This window comes from Amphibalanus amphitrite, unplaced genomic scaffold, assembly GCF_019059575.1.
Source record: "Amphibalanus amphitrite isolate SeventyFive unplaced genomic scaffold, NRLGWU_Aamphi_draft 001892F_arrow, whole genome shotgun sequence".
NCBI lineage: Eukaryota > Metazoa > Arthropoda > Thecostraca > Balanomorpha > Balanidae > Amphibalanus > Amphibalanus amphitrite.
In genome coordinates this window covers 39,034-46,819 of record NW_024883385.1, presented here as the reverse complement: position 1 = coordinate 46,819, position 7,786 = coordinate 39,034, and positions in this window count along the sequence as shown.

Here is a 7,786-nt window from a genome sequence, read left to right as displayed (position 1 = left end):
GACGTCACAGGGGTCGAAAAAGTCAAAATGGCGGCGCTAAATATGGAGAGAGTTTTTCTCGAATAACTTTCGAATTAGTCAAGATAGGAACAAACTAAGGGCATCATCGTGATCCTCTCGTCAATCCGCATCGAATGATATATATGTTGACCTCGAAAGGTCAAGGTCAAAGGTTGACCTCAGGTCACGTGACCTCGAGGTCATCATGTATATCATTCGATGCGTCTTGACGAGCTGAACACAATGAGACCATCCACGCGTCTGTATCTTGTTCCTGTACGGAGTTATTGGCCAAAAACCTTTGGTGACCTTTGATGACGTCACATGACCTCACAGCTGCCCAACAGCAAAACAGACCTCAAGGTAGTGAAGGTTGATCGTATATGAAGTCATGTATGGTATATGGGGCCATTCCGACCCGTTTTAGTGGTAAAAACAGGGAGTTGATTTTTCCCCCATTGACTTATAATGGGGAGGTCGCGAAACTGACCTGACCTTAGGTCACCGATATAAAAATTCCGAGATATACAAATTGTAGCTACTAATGATCTAATAACATCCTGCGACTTTCAAAGGCCTCCGACATCTACTGTAGCTCTGGCACGGTGACAAAGTTGCAAAAAAGTGACTTGAGGTTGGGTCATTCAAAGTGACCTGGTGACCTGACCTTGAAAGGTAGGAGGTTCAAACTTGCACACCATGTGTAAAATTGATAAGGGAATAGTCATACCAAATTTCGCGGCGCTACGCGCCGCGGTTTTCCCGCTATTCGCGAAAAACCTCAGGGGGGGCGGATATCCGCCCCCCCCTGTCGGTGCGCGGGTTAATATTTCTGGCCCTGCTCCGTTCGGGTAAGATAAAAGCCGACAGTTCAGCCGTCGCCCAGAAGCCGTACGACCGCCTCAGACAGTGTTACAGTTCCCACAGGAGCGGTATATATAGGGCCTTGCCTCTCCTGTTGCCGCCTGTGACGGTCGTCTGTCAGTCACACAGCTAAAATGGCTCGACCACAGGTTCAGACCCAAAGGGCACCGGTCAAACACTCCGGGTATCCTTTACTTGAACAGAAGGAAGCTTCATAATTTCTATATAACTAGCTACTCATTACTCAAGTAACACGAGCTGGTGTGTTCACATCTCGTCCCTTTGTGGGGAGTTTATTATAGCGAGAAACCAAACACGACCGAGTACCTCTTGCGCTTTTCATTACGTCAGTTCATTTCTGCGACACTCCCATGGGCTTAGCGGTGAGCGACGAAACGCAATTAGCGCAAAAAGCGCCATCATTACTGCAGGCTGCACACTGGCATCCCATTTCGGTAAAAATAACACAGATAATAACTGGGAAGAACCAGTGCATTTGATATACCTATAATCGCATCAAAGATCAGAGCTGGTATGGTATGTGCCTTGTCGCTTAGCATGTTGATGCTGTTGACTTCCAGGCTTCCCGTTGGAGGAATCGTCCAGAGATACGCGGTATAGAGGCTTCAATACATTAAAAAACCCGCACATTCCGTCTAGTTGTGTAATGGGACATGTAAGCGCTTGGTCCCGCCCAAGGGGTCGGTAGAGCGCCGCGGGGGTCGATAGAACGCCCGGTCACCGCCGAAAGGGTCGGTAGAACGCCCGGTCACCGCCGCAGGGGTCGGTAGAACGCCCGGTCACCGCCGCAGGGGTCGGTAGAACGTCTGGTCACTGTCGCAAGGGTCGGTAGAACGCCCGCTCACCGCCGCAAGGGTCGGTAGAACGTCCGCTCGCCGCCGCAGGGGCCGTATCGTGGCCCGACAGAGGGTGGTTGTGCCGGTGCCGTCACGAGCGCTGTTTGCCGAGCGTGTTGATGGTACTGAACAAACACAGGCGGAATGGTGGGCCGACAAACACAGGCGGATCCTCGCCACCGGCCACTCACGCGCAGACGGAGCCGGATCTAGCGCTGCTGACACCTACATAGAGGGGCCTGTCGGGGGCGACAATGCAGTTCATAGAGCTGTCTGAGTGTGAAGTTGTCTGGGGCTAAGGCTGTCTCAATAGAAAAACTATAGTTGCGCGTTGTGCCGGCTGATGCGGCTGATACAGCAACTGATGAGCCACTGGTGGCGCATCAGTGGAGTAGATGATGTCATGGATGGCTGTAAATGTGATGAGGTGATCTGAGCATAATAAATGTATATTTTCAGCAAATAAAAAAAAACTGGTTTCACAGGGCTTGGATGGGCTAGAAAAGCGTACCGAGTGTTTCATTGAGTATTTTTTGGGGACTGGACCGATTGTTGAGGATGTTTACCTGTTGTGGTCGCTTCTGTCGGCAGGTGACGGAGCCGTTCTTGGAAATAAACTGCCAAGGGACAGTTTTAATCAAAAGAATGACTGATTTAGGCCGTCGTATCACGCCATATTTGTGGCAACAAACAACTTCAAATCGCTCTCTCGAGTTTTACCCATGTATATTGTACCTATGATTACGTCGGCAGGCAGCACTCAAAATTACAGACCCTCTCCGATCAACTAAGCCAAACTCCAAAGCCCGGCGTCTGTACGCTGACAACTAACACACGTACTGGCAGAACATGACCCTCCCTTATCACCCCGATCGATTAGTACCGCGAGACCATGACCCACCGCCAGGTCACCGCTGAGGCTGGTGCGGCCGGCGCGGCGGACGCCTCATCCACTGCACGCCTTGTATTACTAACTGCGGTCGGGCCGGGCACCACCCACCAATTACCGCACCTGACCGGCCGTCGCTGTCCCGGGGAAGATACGACGGCGGCGGTCACGGCGCCCAGTCGACGAGACCGGCGCGGCCGTGCATGACGGGGCGGGCGGCGCGCCGGCGCCGATCGCGGCTCGCTATTGGCACTAATCAGTGGTGTCAGACGATTGTGCCGCCATTCGTCGCCATTAAAGTGACGCCTACGATGCGGGTCTCGGCCGCCCCGGCTGCGCTGGCGGTCGGGAGGGTTGAGCGAGAGGAAGGGGGAGGGGTGGAACAGGGCAGGGTTGAGGCTGTTAATCGTGTCGGACCTGACCTACCTGTCTGTGGAGAGATCCTCAGATATAAGTGACTCCGAGAAACAACAGAGCCCGTCAGAGCTGATGTGGCGCCGTGTCGGCGAGGAGAGGCGGAGACAAGTGTGGCCCGCCAGGGGTGACAAATACGGCCGGCCGCCGCTCCGGTATAAACGAGAGCTGTGTGTCTGGGGTCAGACGGGAAGCCCCGGCTTCACCGAACGGCCCAATGGACGGCTGTTCTATACTGGGGAGAGGTAGGAAGCCAGCCGTTCACTCAGGTGTTGGAATATTGCTAGGTTGAGCAGCCAGTCATAAACCGTTATGACAAAAAGTGACATAACAGGGGCATATGAAGCTTATGTGGATTACTTTGCAGTGTTGTAAAACGAAACCGTGTTTGCGTGACAATATAGCTTCAATCTCAAGGTTTCTTCTCAAATCTCTCGCCTCAAATTTCATAGTTGAGTTCCCCGTTTCGCTTTTTTATGTCCGTCATTATAGTTGTTAATGATAACCAGTTATCATTACCAAAGCCGTGCTTGTCATCCCGACCTGCGGCATTGTAAAGCCACTGTTCCAGCATAGAAAATGATTGTGTAGCATACCACTATGACTATGATGTGCTTGAACTTGATCCGTAACAAATCCAGCATAATGGAGTAATAAACTTGTTGATATCTAAAACCACAATAAATGAAATGATAAATCAAGCTACTTGCAAAGGCATTCAACCAATCTCAATCCAATAAATCAGATCACGGATCGAAGGATAAAAGCAAACCATTTCCAAAGTTCCGAGCGATTCGAGCTCACGATTTCAGTTGTCGGGAAAAGTTGGCGGCATCGACCCGACCGCTCTCGGTCCCATGGGAGGCTGCGGTGCCCTGGTGACGCCACGTGCCCAGACTGCAGTTCAATGTGCTGGAACTCGGGCCATGGTGCGTCAAATGACGAACATATCGGCCGCTCTCCGCTGCCGTCGACAGCCGCCGGATGTCGCTCTTTTCTGACGAAGTGTGGAGGCTGATGACCCGGCCAATTACTCCAACTTACTCCCGGCGGAGGAAGTTGGCCGTCCGTCCGGTTGTGGCGCTGAACTTCACGGCCGGATGGTCTATCTTTGTGGATAGACTGGTCGGCCGCTTTGGGCCACTAGCAGCAGGTGTCGGGCCCTCAGGGGGTTAGGAGTCGCAGGGCTGAGACGGGCAGATGATGCTGCGCGGGACTTCGACTACGTTCTACCGCAGCGGTGAAATACCAGAAACTCGGAAATTCAGAAAGTCAGTTAGTGAACTCCTAACTAGCACTGTGCTGAACATTTTTGGTAATAGTTTTAGCCCGAAGTTGGTCAAATCGATGAACGGACAATCAGTGACGTAAGAAGATATCGACATTGGAGTCAGAGCGTAGCGCGAAAACAACCGGTCATTAGGAAGCTACAACGATGTATGCCAGTTTTGGCTCAGTGATCTGACAAGCCTTTCAGAGAGAACAGCATTTAATTGCACAGAATCGATACAACTCATCATTCGGAAAATTGCCTTTGAATGATTTAGACCGAGCAGCATTCGATTGTGAGTCGACTTTGGAGCCAGATAGTTACATAGTTTTACTGTTTTCGATGCATTCCAAAGTGCCCAATGTATTTATTTTGATGTGATTCATTCACGCGTCAGGATTCATTGAAAAGAAATTCCAAGACGAGAAGATAAGTAACGGCAGACAACAGGAAAGTGCTTCGCGGAATTGTCTGATCATTGTCATCACTCGTCAGTTACAATAAGCGAATGCAGCAGCCGGGGTGTGTTTTGCATTAGCGTTTGCATGCAAGACTTGATAATTGGTAATTAGCCAGGAGCGTCGAGAGCTCGTGCAGCTGGTGGTCCCTGTTACGACCTGTTACGACCAGGACGTAAATGGGTGAATGAGCAGAGACACACTTCTCACTTCTCTATGGGGCGCTGAGGATATAACCTCGCTAATTAGTGGTCACTGGCCGCGGTCACGAAGGGCTAGCAGTCTGCTGGTGCGGCCCGGCCGGCCACCTCCACTCTGCATGACCAGGCGGCGTTTCGGGATCATGCTGTTGGCCAGATTATCACAATTATGCATGAATTGCTCAATGAACATTATCTGTGTCGTAAACTATACAAGGGGCATTCAAGTCTGGTGAGTGGCCTCTACCAGAATGGTTCTACCGCGGGACTTGATAAACTACTGGCACGACGCTCTGCTGGGAACTTGTGAGTTTACCATAACTACCTTAAGCCGACAGCGAGCCCAGATAATTCACTGCACCTGTGATTATGTAACGTAGACATTATCCCGCAGCCATCATTACATGTGGATTCCTGACCTTGCATCAGGCAATAGTTGCAATGCCAGGTATTTGTTTACGATTTATACGGTCAAAAAGAAAGCTTCACATAATCAAACGAAAGTAATCTGCACCACGTGACCCCACAAAATCCCCAGAGTTTTTATCTGGTTAATTAGAGCCCCCATGGTCTCGGATCGGCCTCAGCTCGACAGGGCGGTCCATCACTAGAACAGCGATCCATTCGAACGTCGTTGGGAGCTGAGGGATCGTCTGAGGTGGTGTCGGTATTACGGACGCTGATCGCGGTATTGATCATCCGTTCTAACCGGATCAGTGGTGCCACAATCGACAGACATCCGGGGTGTCTGGTCAGCTCGCTGGCTAAGGAGAGTATTTGGAATCAGACGCCGGGCCCACGCGTTGGCGACGGGTTGGGAAAATTTAGGAATGAGAAGGGGATGAGAACGCTCGTAGAGTGAAGTAGCAATATGCAAGGGAAGTGGTGTCATCTGAATACGCCAAGGGAGATGTGAATTATCTAGTGAAAGAAGAGATGCTGGTGATTTGTATGTCTGATGACACCTGAGACTGGGACGTGGTCGCTCGTAAGATGGATCTTACCACTTGTGTATCCTGTATGGTAAGACAAGACTGCCACGGCTAAAACATGACCTCCGACAGTGAGTACTCGGTGCCTTACACAAATGGCTGCACACTGCGTCCCCAGCGCGGCTGTGTTACCCACACACGGCGGTGTTACCCCACATGACGCAGACAGAGCCGCACAAACACGGCCATTGCAGTGAGACCGGGCACCGTAGCGACACGACCTCTCGCGCTGAGAGCGGCGCTCGCCATCCGTCTCCGAGGAAAGGTGACAGGCGCGGCGGCCAGGGACGTGTAACCGATCCGCCGGCCGGCGGCTTACGAGTACATCGTATTGTGCGGGTCCGGGTTGGGTCGGGGCTGGGCGGGGCTGGGTTGCGGTGCGCTGAGTTAGGCTGGTCGGGTCGAACCGGGCTGGGCTGGGCCGGCCCGGGACGGACTGAGTCGTACTGGGTCGGGCTGGGCTGAGCCGGGCTGGACTGGACTGGGTCGGACTGGACCGCGGGTCGGAGTGCGGCTGGCCACTCGGCGCCGCAGTGGCTCCGGCTCCGTTCACGTCTGCCGGTGATGATATGCCGGACAGGTGCCGGTGCCGTGTCTGTCCGCAGTCCCCCTCGACCACACACTCTGCCGACTCTCCCAGGCCACTCTCAGCAGCCGACCCGGGCCCGGGCACGTCCGCACCCGCCGCTGACTGGCCCGGAGCGCATTTCATCTCAACGAGGGCTGAGTTATCCGCAATCACCGCTAACAGCTCGCCGTAAAATTAGCGCACCGTTTGGCGCTGTTGGCGGGCCACCGGCGGGTTAGCGTCCGGTGGGGCGTAGCAGTCTCCCACTGCGGCCCGCTGTGTATCGCGGCGAGACACCGAGCTCGGCGGCACAGTCTACCAGGCCTGGCAGCCGGGCCGGCCGGGGGGTAGGGCGTCCAGCAGGGGACAGTCGGTTCAGGTGGGTGATAGTCAGCCTGGCCAGCGAGCTGACAGAAGAGTCTGTCAGCAGGCTGAGGATTGGTTCAGCTGGATCTGTCCGGCCAGCAAGCTTACAATCATGATGTCCTACAAGCTGGTAGTCGGTCAAGAGAGATGACAGTCGTTCTATGATGTTCTTTTACCAGGTTGGTGTACTTCTCGTGGTTCTGCATAAACGTAACTAATACTATAAGCGTCGTAAGCAGGCTTACATACTTTCTTGTTTCGTGGGATTTGTTTTCATTCAATCAGAAAGGCATGGCTCTTGCTCGTTGATGATGTTTTTGTGGTCGTCCCCATTTCGTCCCTTGCTAAATTTAGCCATTTTGTGTGGTAATTTGGCGATATTCATGCCCATCAACTTCCCGAAGAGCGACACTGATAGGCAGCTCGTAGTCACGCCCTTAGCCCATGGTAATAAATATCCATCCCCAGCCGGGCATAACACAGCCCTGACTGATCTGGCTCTTCACAGGGATATTGCTGTTAAACAGCGCGCTTCAAAGTCGCATTTGTGATTGAAGGGCCCTGATCGTATTCGGAGCGGGGGCAGCCGGGCGGGTTATCAGAACACAAAGCCGTCTGATCTGTCTGATGTCTGCACTCGGGAGCCGCCTCTGTCTGCCGCTACACTCCTGCGATCTGGAGCGTGAGCTGAACATGTGGATCAGAGTGATCGGACCAGATGATCGGACCATCTACAAAGCATAGCGTGCCATGTGCCGTGCACATCAAGGGCTCCCCTGTTCATAAAAACACGCAGCTGGCGCAACACTCCAGACGTTGATCTTATCTTGTTTGATGATCTCGTATCTTTTAACAATTGGGCCATAAAATGTTAACGAAAGTGAGCTATAACACAGAAACATCGCCGA